This window comes from Centropristis striata, chromosome 23 (genome assembly GCF_030273125.1).
Source record: "Centropristis striata isolate RG_2023a ecotype Rhode Island chromosome 23, C.striata_1.0, whole genome shotgun sequence".
NCBI classification, from domain to species: domain Eukaryota; kingdom Metazoa; phylum Chordata; class Actinopteri; order Perciformes; family Serranidae; genus Centropristis; species Centropristis striata.
In genome coordinates, this window is record NC_081539.1 from 9,052,179 (window position 1) to 9,065,743 (window position 13,565).

The following is a 13,565-nucleotide window of genomic DNA, read 5'->3' on the forward strand; positions in this document are numbered from 1 at the left end:
CAGACACCCCGCTTCTGTGAAAGGTGACTCCTCTCTTTCCAAGTAATCAAGAACAGGAAAGACATGCACGCTTAATTACGAGTCGGAACAAGAGTGAGAGAATTCAGATTGTCGGTTTAACGGCCAAGAATTAGATCTCTCTCGCCTGTGAAGTAAAAATACCAGAGCCGGTGCAGTGGCCGTGGTTGTGGCCCTACTAGTGTCTGCAGTCTTTGAAGCGCTCAGACTGCAAAAGGAAATGAGTCACTGCGGACAGAGAGGTGCAGAAGTGCTTTTTCTGTAGCAGCAGTTCAGAGGAACTGGCTGGTGAAGAGCTGCTGGTGGTGGCTGTTAACCACAGGTGAGATGGTTCTGTCTTCAGAGCTGTGACGTGAGAGATGAACCACTGTGGGCCCTGTTACTACTCACTGTACATGTATGTCGTGTTAACCCATTGAAGCCTGGAAAGCGGATACGTCGTTTTGTAGTATTTGTATAAGCTCTCAAATACTTTTTGAATTCCATTTCTATCTGCTACAGAGGCTGAAAAATCTATTATTTAGTAGAAGCGTTGACACTTCTGTTGAATTTCCAGAAAAACTTTTTTAGGTTTTAGGGGGTTATTTTAAAATCGCCCAGAGGTTTTACAGGTGTTTTAGGCCTCATGGGTTAAAGAAGTAGTATGATATTTTGAGTAATGTGCTGATTGGCTTTCTTGTCAACAATTACAACAGTTATTGAAATAGTGCCACTAACACAGCTGATTCACATGGACAGCTTATCATCAAGAAGAAGAAGATTACTTTATTAATCCCACAATGGGGAAATTCAACCTCAGAGCTGTGCAGGGGGGTCAGGTGCCTTGCTCAAGGGCACCTAGACCTGTCAGTACCAGGATTCGAACCGGTGACTCTACAGTTACAAGCCCAATTCCTAAACCTCTAGGCCAATCAAGCATACTTAGTCATTATTATTACATTTACATTTAATTTAGTCGTTTAGCAAACGATTTTATCCAAAGCAACTTACAGGGAAAAAGGGGAAAAAATCTAAGTATAGTGCAATAAGAGGCGTTAGTGCAGCAATATGTGCTAGTGACAATACTTTTAGGAGTAGAGTTGTCATGTGGTGCTAGGAGAGAAGATGCTCTCTGAAGAGCTGAAGGTCTTCAGGAGGTTTTTAAAGGCAGAGAGGGACGCCCCTGCTCTGGTAGGAACTGGTAGTGGTTCCACCAGCGGGGAACAAGAAGTGCAAAGAGTCTGGATTGCCTTGGACCAACGGGGGGCAGAGCCAGGCGCCGTTCATTGGAAGAGCAAAACGGTGGTGAGGTAGCATATAATAATAATAATAATAATAATAATAATAATAATAATACATTTTATTTGGAGGCGCCTTTCTTGGCACTCAAGGACACCGTACAAAAGGATAGGAAAGAAACAGCAATAAAATACAATAAAATACACAGAATTAATAACAATACAATACAATAGATATATTGGACAGGGTAAAAGTCATCAGAGGGAATAAGCAGTTTTAAACAGATGTGTTTTGAGTTGTGATTTGAAATGGGGGAGTGAGTCAATGTTCCTGAGTTGGGGTGGTATGTCTGAATCAGGGCGTTTAAGTAGGTATAACTTTGTAGGCCAGCATGAGAGATTTGAATCTGATGCGGCCGCAACAGGTAGCCAGTGGAGCTGGATGAGCAGCGGTGTGACATGTGACCTTTTTGACTGGTTGTAGACCAGGCGCGCCACCGCATTGTGGGTCATCTGAAGCGGTTTCACTGTGCAGGCTGGCAGACCTGTCAGGAGGGCGTTGCGTTTTGAGATGATGTTTCATCTTTGAAAAAGGCACTTTTCTTTTAAAAGGCACTTGCTTGTGCAGTATTTCTTTTTCTGTACAGAGCAAATCAGAAGTCAAAAGCCCTCACAAAAAGTTATCTTAGCTCCTCTAACTCTGAGATGATAAACAAGAATATTTAACAAAATGTCTCTTTTAAAAAATTCCACAGAAAAAGAATGGTATGGAAGCCCTATTTTGCCAGAAAAAGAAATAAAATGAAAAATAAAGAAAAAAGGACCATGTGAGACATATGAGAAACCTTATATAATGAGAAAATCTCAAAATAATGAGAAAAATTCTCAAAATAATGAGAAATGTTCTCAAAATATTGACTTAATATCTCAGAATTATAATTTTCATCAGTTTTCATTTTATTTCTTTTTCTGGCAAAATAGGGCTTCCATACCATCCTTTTTCTGTTGAATTTTTTAAAAGAGATATTTTGTTAAATATTCTTCTTTATCATCGCAGAGTTAGAGGAGCTAAGATAACTTTTTTGTGAGGACTTTTGACTTCTGATTTGCTCTGTACAGAAAAAGAAATACAGCACAAGCAAGTGCCTTTTTAAAGAAGAGTGCCTTTCTCAAAGATACGTGTATGAGACAAATTAAGAGTTTATTTCTCTGCTTTTCGGTGAATCAGCTTTTTTTAAGTGTTTCCCTCTGGTCCCAGTCTTTGTGCTAATCTCCCCGGACTGATTCCTACACAAGGAGCACAAAGATTAAATGAATATCGATCTCCTCATCTCACTCTGACATGTTTCCCAAAATGTCAAATTGTTCCTTTTAACTTTTTCAGCTGCTCCTAAACGTCCTCTGAGCTTCCAGTTTCCAGTGTTGAAATATGAGAAAAAAGGGCTGTTTCTGGGATTCTCTGAGGAGTACAGGCCTGATAAGCTGCAGTGTTTGAACAGAACTCGGATTTAAGAGACACGGTGCTTTACTTGAATGAGAGAAAGAAACCCACCCTGCTTCTCTCTCTCTCTCTCTCTCTCTCAGACACACTACATGCATCCACAGCCTGTGCTGCAATCTGTTTCATGCCAGCGCCACAAAGGTCCACAATGACTGCACCATAAATAAAGTCTTGTCTGAATTGGTTTTCGTATCAAACCGCGCTGAGGCAGTATGCTAATATTATCCCTCAGACAGACTTCTTGTTCCAGTGTTTGGCTCGGGCTTAGTGTTTCGCCGGGCCAGAAATGAGCTGCCACTTTGATGACACATTAAAATATTCTGACATGAAAAGTGAGAAATCCATCTCCCCGCTGAGTGCGGCCACTCGCAGCACGGCAAATGTATTGTTGGAGGTGAGTGTGGGGAATGTTAATGAGAGACGGGTAATTTAGCTCTCTGCCATTATGCATCCAGGGGACTTTGCTTTCTTTGAAGGTTGCCTGCAGCGGTGTCTGTTTTGTTCCTCGTCTGATAATTATGTGGAACCTTATTGATCAGGTCAGGAAAGCAGAGCAGAGGATCTGAAGATGGAAAGAGAAAGCTGGAAGAAGTGGCTTTGAATGAGTCTTTTTCATGATACTAATGCTTCTTTTGAGATGACAGAAATGTTCCAAGAGGACTTTAACAGGGGCTAAAGTCGCTACAGAACTTTAAGTAGTATCATTAGACAATTTTAAATCACATCCTTTCACGGACAAATCAAATATTCAATCTTTATAATGAAAACGCAAGAATAGTAAGTCAGTCTGTCACCTTTATAAACTGCTAAACAATTATGTTTTTTTAAAGAATGAATGGATGAATGATCTTTTTTTTACGGCTATATGATGTGCATATTAAAAATCAAATTTTTCTCCATAATTAAAAAACAAAATAGGCTGAACCCTTTTGCTTATTTCTACCTATCCTAATATTCTCATTATTTTGAGATTTTAACTTATTATTTTGAGTTACTAAATCAGTATTTTGAGAGTTTTGTCATTATTTTAAGAAAGTTTCTCATTATTTTGAGAAAGTTTCTTGTTATTTTCAGTAACTAAATCAATATTTTGAGAATGTTCTCATTATTATTATTATTATTATTATTATTATGTGATTATTATCCATGCAAAAACCCCAAAACTTTTTTTGGGGTCATTTTGTGTCTTTTTAAAATAATTTTGTGTCTTTTTTGGTAATTCTGTCTTTTTTAGTATTTTTGTCTTTTTTAGTAATTTTGTGTATTCTTTTGGTCATTTTGTGTCTTTTTTGGGTCATTTTGTGTCTTTTTAAAAATAATTTTGTGTCTTTTAAAGTAATTCAGTTTTTTTCTGTTATTTTGCGTCTTTTTTTGGTTATTTTGATACTGCCCCAGGTAATTTGAGTTTGAGACCCCTGCCCTAGAGGTTAGTACCCAGATTGTGACGAAGACTTTCATGGACCCATTCAATTAACATATAAGATCATTTTTATCACTCAGTGTAAAGGAATCCAAAGTCTCCGTTTCACTGGTTTTGAGGCCTTTTAGGTTTTCTGTTTTCCTGTAGGATGACTGGTGAGCCATAGCAACATGTACAGTACAGAGAAGCAGCTGTCAGTGGTTAATAATGGGCTGTGATAGAGAAAGATACAGACACTTATCATTGTGGATTCCCGAGCAGAATGTCAAACCTTATCACTACACTTTCCCCGCCAGCAGTGAGCACTTGTTTGGAAGTTCAGTCACATCACCTCTCCTATCGTACACCAGCAGAGCTCCATCAGCTGAATAAACATGTATTTCTGCAGCTCAGCCTCTCTCTTCCTTCCAACAGGACCCTCTGTGCTACATTCACCTCACTGCTGTTTTGGAGAAAACACAGCGCAGTTAATGGCGTGGGTCAGATTAAACCAGGGCGACACAGACAGGGACGCATTTCATTTGGTTTTAATTTCCGCCTCGTCATTTTCACAACAAATGAGTCATTCCACTCTTGTTCCAAAAATATGAAATTGAGGTCGTGATGTGAAAAACCTCGTCCAACAGGAAAACCAATTTTTTTTTTTTCTCTCGCAACCATTTAATCAGAGGGCAAACAAATCAACAGTTAGAAAATGTATTTTGGGGGTTTATTTATTTGTACATTCATACCAGATAATTGTCCATCTGAAAAGGATGTTGATGACTAGTCAATCAAGTCAAGTTTATTTATATAGCATATTTCATACAGGCGTACACTCAATGTGTGTCAATAGATGAAAAACAAAGTAAACTAAAGAAAATAGGCAAATATCATATATGACAAAAGAAACTAAAATACAAAAACATACAGTATAAGGTTAGATAATATGAAGTAGGATATAAAACATTAAAATGATCAAGCATGTACGTTTTAAATGTATTACAATTAAAAGGATATACAATTTATATAAAAGAGAAATTAAAAACCTAATTAAATTACAATTAAATGATTAATGCAAATGAAAGCAAAATAATCATAGCATTTAGTACGTCAAAATTAAAAAGGTATAACATTAACAATTTTATAAATGTAATTAATCTTAAATATTTAACGCAAATTAATGCGAAGAAACCGTAGTATATTTGAATAAATACTGTTAATGCTGTTAAAATAAAATAAAAAATATTATAACATTTTTTAAATTCATTTAATTTCAAATATTTAATGTGAATTAATGCAAAAACATCCTAGTATATCTAAATATTGCTGTCAAAATAAAAAAAAATGTATTATTAATTTAATTAAAAATATTGAATGCAAATCAATGCAAAAATATTGTATTCTTTTTTAAAAATAGCGGTCAAAATTAAAATATTTTTATTACAGCATTATCTATTTTTTAAAATTCATTTCATTTTAAATAATTAATTCAAATAAACCCCAACAAATCTTTTTTAAATGGTACTGTCAAAATTGAAACATTTCTTATTGCAAAGTTATCCATTTTTAAAATTTAATTCAATTTGAAATTAAAAACTAATGAAAACGGATGTTTTAGTCTGCTTTTAAAAGAAGACAGACCTTATTTTGACTAAAAGTAGTTGGTTTATTATTTCTCTTTGTGTGAACATCAGCAAAATATAAAACGGTTTGGTCAACCGAGCATATGTTGACAGCTTTTGTAATTATTTTCAATGTCAAAAGAGGAAGCTGTTAATGTGAAAACAGGAATACAATAGAGCTTTTTCACAGCAGATATTCTGACATGATTATAGGAAAAGCACAGCTGTATTCAATAACATTAGTGATGGCTGCATTCCACTTAGTGGCAGCCTTGGTATTGTGCATGCTGGCTCATAGGACACCTTACTGGTCACTCAGTTTGTGAGGACGGCCATCTCTAGGCAGATTTAAACAAGTGCCATACTCCTTCCATTTCTTAATGATGGTTAAACTGAACTCTCACAGTCCAATGAGTTGAACTTTTTTTTGTATTGTCTTTTCACTGATCTTTTCTCTGAGTTGCTTGGAGTGTTCTTCTGTCTTCATCTTGCAATTGTAGCAGGAATAGTGATGAACCAGAGACTGGAGCTCACATATATAATATCTACTCAGAAGAGATACAACTAAATTGCAAGAGCCTGTTGTGAAAAATATACACAAATAAAAACAAAACAAGAAAATAACTTGTTTTTATAAAATAATAATGCTTTATTTAACCATGTTTTCACAATAGCATATGCACATATATATATATATAAAATGTAATAGTGCAGGAGCACAAATGAATAATAAAGATAAATATTTTAAATACATTTAATAAATATTAATAATTAATTAAGGAAAAATAAACCCTATAATTATAATCATAAAATAAAAATAATTATTCCAGTATAGTGTACATACTATATGTATATATTTATGTGCAGTTTTAAGGTCTCCGCTAACAAAAAAGGTGATGTCACATATCTCTGTGGACCAATCAGCTTCTTTGCAATGTTTTTTTTTATATTATACTATAATCACTTGACACACATGAACTGCACTCAGGTGATCTCCATTTCACTAGCTGATGACATCAACTAGATGAAACTGATCAGTTACTTTAAAGGTGAATATTTATGCAATCATTTACTTTAACTTATATAAGTGCAGTGCCCGTAGGAAGTATGTATTGGTATAGTGCGAGATTGTATTTTGTAGGTAATGGTAATGCCTCTTGCTAGTGTAACCTTAAATAGCAAAGAAACACTATCTTTCCGTCCGTATTATGCTCAGCTATCAGTTAATAAAGTTTTTTTTTACTGTTTTCAATGGATCAAACTGATGCGGAAGAAAATGGCTTAAATCTCCGCTTAGCATGCTAATTGTGAGATAGCACATTACGCAGTATGCTGCAATAAAAGTACATTAACATGAACCTAATTAGCTGATATACTATATTGCATGTAAGTGTCTCATATCAAATTATTATGGGCATTACACTAAGCAACATTAATGTCATCCCTGAATTACATAGTAATGCAACATAAGAAGTTAATAAAGCTAAATCTCCACTTAGCATAGCATGCTAATCACGCTACAACAACGTCTGCAACTCCATAAAACACTTACTTTTCATAAGGTACCACACCATCCAGCACATACACATTGAACATTGATATTCACTGGAAACTATTTGAATATGATTGGAAAATTGAACCTTGTAGCGCACTTTAAAACTCTGAAAGATAGGTAGGCTAAATAGACTTACAGATGAGATGAGTCAGGGTGGAAATCCAGAGTGAATTGTGTTACTGACCAGGTGTAGGCCTATCACACAATGGGGCGGAGCTTCCCTGAAAGGCGTCCGATCAGAAACAGTGCAATGCTGCAACACATCCTACGTAAATAATGATATTTTGAAAAATTAATTCAAAAATCTTCAAAATCGATGCACACCTTACACACACACACACACACACACACACAAACACACACACACAGAAGCTTCTTGCTGATAATGACTTGACACACATCAACTGCACTCATACTCATACAATCAATCAATCAATCAATATATTGATAATATGTGCTATGTGTGAGTCTGAGTGTGTGTTTGTGTGCGTGCATGACTAAATGCGTGTGTGTGCATGTTTGTGTATGTATACATGCAGATGTGTATGTGGGGGAGGGAGGAGTGGGTTTTGTCATTTTTCTTGTCTGTTTTTATTCTTATTTTTTGTAAAGCACTTTGTGTTGCATTTTTATGTGTGAAAAGCGCTATATAAATAAAGTTTGATTTGATTTGATATCACTAACTATGACACTGCTGGCATGAACTAGATGAAACTCTGTTGAATTTGATCAGTTACTTTAAACAGGGTGAATATTCATGCAATCATTTACTTCAACTTATATGTTTTAAACATATACATTATTTTGTAAAAATCTGTTTTCACTTTGATATTAAAGGTTTTTTTTTGCAAATTCTTGCCAAAAAAGCCAAATTATATTGACCATGATTCCATATATAAAAGCAACAAAAGGGTGAAACATTCAAGAGGGGGTAATACTTTTTATAGGCAGTGTATCGGGACTGAACCATTGTTAATATAAGTTATTCCATCTGTGCTTTTTCCTTTCAAGCCGAAATGCATGCTGAGAAAATGTTCCAGCATAAGAACAGAGAGAGGGATGGAGAGAAAACATGGGCGGGGCAGTACATGTTGAACACAGGTGACTAATCACTTGATTGTTAGCCCCCTAACTGTTCAGCTGTTGCTTTAAATTGTGTTCATTCATGAAGTTCTGATGGCTGAAAGCAGCTCTTGCTTTATGCCCAGTGCAGCTCTTTTACTTTCATGTGTAACATTTAGATTCCCCTTCATGTTGTCTTTGAAATAATTGGTTTAAAGTCTGACTGAGCTGAAATCTTCAGCTGCAGGCATTGTGTTCTGAAAATGAACGAGTGGTTGCCTTTTGTTGCAGCCTGTGGTTTCATAAAGTGGACACATGTTGCTTTTACGCTCGATCAGGAAGTACATGTCACCGTCATGTTGCAGGTAAGCATCGTTATTTACTTTCCATCTTCGATCCGTTCCTTTTTTAACCCTCTGAACCCCAAAGTATGTTTTCTTTAATGGATTGCCAGAGATGCACCGTTTATGGTAGAAAGAAACTGTAACAACAGGCATTTTTGTCTCAATTTGAACTTCCTGACAGTGCTTGAATGGATCATGGGTTGCAAAAGTTTTCATTGGAAAAATTAACCAAAACAAAGCTTAAAATTGTGATATTTCAGTCAAAGTCACTTTATTCTCCATTTACATTTCTGCTCCTCAGCAACACTGTGAAGCCATGATTGATTTTGCTGAGATGAACGGTCACGTAACAAATATTCACTGATAATCTGTTTACACAGAGCTGAGAGGAGAGGACAGAGGAGAGGTTGCAAGAATTTGCAAAAAATGCAAATAGTTCAATATTAATGACACCTGTGGGCACTTGGAAAAGTATTGCATATATAAATTCCATTTTATTCCAAATTTTCAAAAACAATTGACCAGATAATTCAACTTGTTTTTCCCCCCACTTCTTACCATGATTGTACTGTTTCCATAAATGCTCTTAATGTGTTTTTTGGGACACTATTATGTGGTCAAATGATCAGTAGATAGAACTCATGCATGTTCTTTGTTTCGTTAATTATTATTGAAACATACAGATTTTGTTCACTGTGATCAAATATCTTATATCATGTTAAAGGTTCAACTTGTATTGAAAAAACTTTTTTTTTTTCATGGCTACAAACAAAAAAGACACACACAGATTATGCCATTTATCCATGGCACACAGAACCAGTAAAAACAATGGTAGTTATTTTGAGAGCATAAAACCGTGCGTAAGATTCTATATCTGCCCTCGAAACCTGTCTGATCTCTAATGTGGGTTTTCCACTGGAAAGCAGTTTCAACAGTCAGCCTGTTCCCACTTCTCAGCATGACGGTGATGAGTAAACCGCTCCCATAGCTGATATGAAAGACAGACAAAAATACAATACTATGACCCAGTTTGTAGCCCAAAAAAAAAAAGCGATAAGAAACACACTTCTCCTTTAATACCACTCCTGAGGGCCTCTGACCTCTCGGAGAACAACAATGGAGGAATCAGATGGGGGTCACGTCCAGACCGTGATGAGTGAAGTGTGGCATCATCGATCTGGAAGCAGCCCCCTCCCCTCTTTACCGCCTCCTTCTTCCAGGTTTGTGTGGAGCCATCGCTGCCTACTCATCACTGCGTGTTTTGTACCCACAGTGAAGTGCCCCCCTCCCCCTCCCCCTCCTCCCCCTCCTCCTCCTCCTCCTCCTTACAACATACACACATCCTCTTCAGTGTTTTCAGAAAAGACAATCTGTGTGCTGTCAGACAAGGCGAGGAGTGAAGTGACCTTTCAATCATTCCTCCAGGGACGGCGAGGGGGCGGAGCATCCCCCCCCGACAGAAGATTGGAAAAACGTCTGCACGGATTTTTGTTGCTAGGCAGCAAGGGCCCCGCAATGACAGTGTGTCAACAATGAGAAGAGAATGAGAAAAAGATTTCGCTGGAGACGAGAGGGCATTTGATTCAAGGCCGCTCTTTGAGCTCCAGGTTGGAGACTGTTGGGAGCATTGTCACGGGCGTGCTCTTTCTGTATGTCACGCCGGTAATTGTTACATCCCCTCAATGGCAAACGACCTTCAAATTACTTCAGTGTGAGTCATCTCAAGTGGCGGCCATGTGAAAAAAACACAATCAAGACAACTCTGAATTGGCTGGAGAGAGGAAGAGCCTTAATTGAACATCCTGGATGGCTGATGGAACACTATAGAGTGTGCTGTGGCCTTAATGTAAAGAATTGGACAATAATGATAAAGTCAAGGTGTGGTTCTTATTTTCCTTTTTCCAGACATAAAAAGACCCTACAACCAATAATATATTATCTTTTTCATGTGAGTAAGATGATTTTACATCATACATAGCATCCGTTTATTTAAGTTTAAGCAATATTTGTTGTTTTTTTTATATATTTTTTTAAATACATTTTATGGAAATAAAGCTTTACACATGTTTTCACAAAAGAAGAGTGACATTATACATAAACACAACAATTCATGCATCTTAAAAAAGTTAAATTTCTTACTCAATATCTTGAAATATACTGTGTGTACATACATGATATACATATATATATATATATATATATATACATATATATATACAAAACAAGAAAATAACTTGTTTTTTTAAATAAAGCTTTATTTAACCATGTTTTCACAAAAGCATATGCACATACAGTATACGTATAAACAAATATATATATAATGTAATAGTGCAGGAATATAGATTTATAATAATAATAACCAAAGAGAAATAAATATTTAAAATACATTTAATAAATATTAATAATTAATTAAGGAAAATAAACTTTAGTTTATAATTATAAAATAAAAATAATATTATAGCGTATATACTATATGTATACATTTATGTGCAGTTTTAGGGTCTCCGCTAAAAAAAGGTGATGTCACATATCTCTGTGGACCAATCAGCTTTTTGCAATGTTTAAAACTAGATACAATGGAATTTGTTTGGTTATTTAAGTTCAAACAAAACTAAATCAGTACCTTCATTCTATCTTGTTCCCAGTTGTTTAATTATGAATGAAAGAAGCTATCAGTATGTCGTTAAACGTTTTATAGTATTAGCAGTAAATACTATATTTATATTTACAGGCACAGCAGTGGGTGGTAAAATATTTTTTTTTATCTTGATAAATATATAAAGGCTGCTCTGCAGGTTTCCTGGCTCACCTCGTTGATATTGTCAGCACAGATTCTGATGTCATTTAAATACACAAACCACCATCAACCCATGAAATGTGTTTTCTGATAAAGAAATAAAGATATTCAGTTGTTTTGAGAGAACCAGGTACACACAGCAGATACAGCTAATTACTTTTAACACGCTGTACAGTTCACTGCTCAGGTAAAAAGATACACACCGAGGGTAAATATACAAGATAAAATAATATAACTCTATTGTTTAAAGGAGTAGTGTGACATTTTGGGGAAATGTCAAACTACTCCTTTAACTTTGCATTATTTATGCAAAAGCAAATACAGTTTAATTGGTGGATAAGTCATTGTTATTGGGCCTTGTGTGTTTACAATTATAGTATGAAGGTCGGCAATTAAATATAAATGATATTCAAATAAACACACCGTGCACACGGTCCTGCGCAAAATGGATATTGATTCGGTGAATGTCAAACAGCACCTTTGAGAGGAAAAAAATCAGACTTCATGCACTGGTTGAAATGTGAGCTTTGCATGGCAGAGCGGGCCGTCTGCGGTGAGACAAAGCGCAGAAAAATGAGCTGTGCTGATGGTCTAAATGGGAGTTTGATCACTTCTTAATAGTTCATTGCCTTTTTTTCAGAGCCCATTACCCTTGAGAGAATTGTCATGGCGGTGAGAGGCTCATCTGCAGAGCAGGTGTTGTTCACATTGACGCAGGGTAAAAAATAGAATATTAATGTCTGTGAAAGAGTCTTGTTTGGAGTCTGTGTAATGCTGAATGATCTGATAGTCTGGACTGAATCAGGGTGTTCCTTTAGGGATAAAAACTTAACTTAAATCCAGTTTAAAGACATTACATAAACACAACAATTTATGCATCATAAAAAAAAGTTCAATTTCATACTCAATATCTTGAAATATACTCTCTCTCTCTCTTAATATATATATATATATATATATATATATATATATATATATATGTATACAGAAGAAGAGATACAAATAAGGTGCAGGAGGATATTGTAAAAGTACAGAAATAGTACTCAAATGAGAAAAACAAAACGAGAAAATAACTTTTTTTTTTAACAAAGCTTTATTCATGTTTTATATATATACACAAACACTTACTGACACATATAGTATATGAAAAAAATGTAACAGATACAAATAAGGCGCACAAGCATAAATAAATACATAATAAACAAATAGGAAGGAATATTTATTATTATCATTATGAATACAAATAATATTTAATGAATTAATGAAAAATAAACTAGTTACCCAGGGCAAAAGACATAAGATTAAATCTAAAAATAATTTAAAAAAAAAGTAATAATAAAAAAAATGTATTCTATTAGCAATTTTATTTGTTGAGGGTCTCAATTAGAAAAAGGTGATGTCATATATCGCTGTGGACCAATCAGCTTTTCTGCAATGTTTAAAACTAGATGTGATGGAAGTTGTTGGGTTATTTAAGGTCAAACAAAACAAAAACAGTACTTAAATTTTATCTTGTTCCCAGTTTTTTAATTAAGAATGAAAAAAAGCTATCAGTATGTTGATTAAAAATGTTATACTAGCAGTTTTTGGCTTTCTTTTCCTCGTCTTTCAAGAAAAACTGCAGCAGACATGAAATATGACCACCTGGATAAATTCAAACCTCGGTGTGTTCTTTGGATACTCATGCAGCGTCATATGTAAATTAAACTAATTACATTCGGATATGTTCGGCCGTAGATAGACTCTGTGGGTTAAAAAAAGAAGCAAAATGACGAGGTGGAGTGGGAGAATTGACAGGCAGGGGGCAGGGAATCACACTCACACCTGTTTGTGATGACGGTGGGGGAGAAACCGTGTGAGATGAAGTGAATGAGGAGGGAGGAGGGGGGGGGAGGGGGGGAGCAGAGAGATGGACGAGTGTGGAGAGACACTCAAAAGAGCTACAAGTGGCCCACTGTTCCCCGGCAGCAGCACCTGCCTCGCCGCCTCCCTCCTCTTAGCCGGCAACAGGACTCCTCTCGGGGCCGGTGCACGGTGAATTCAAAAG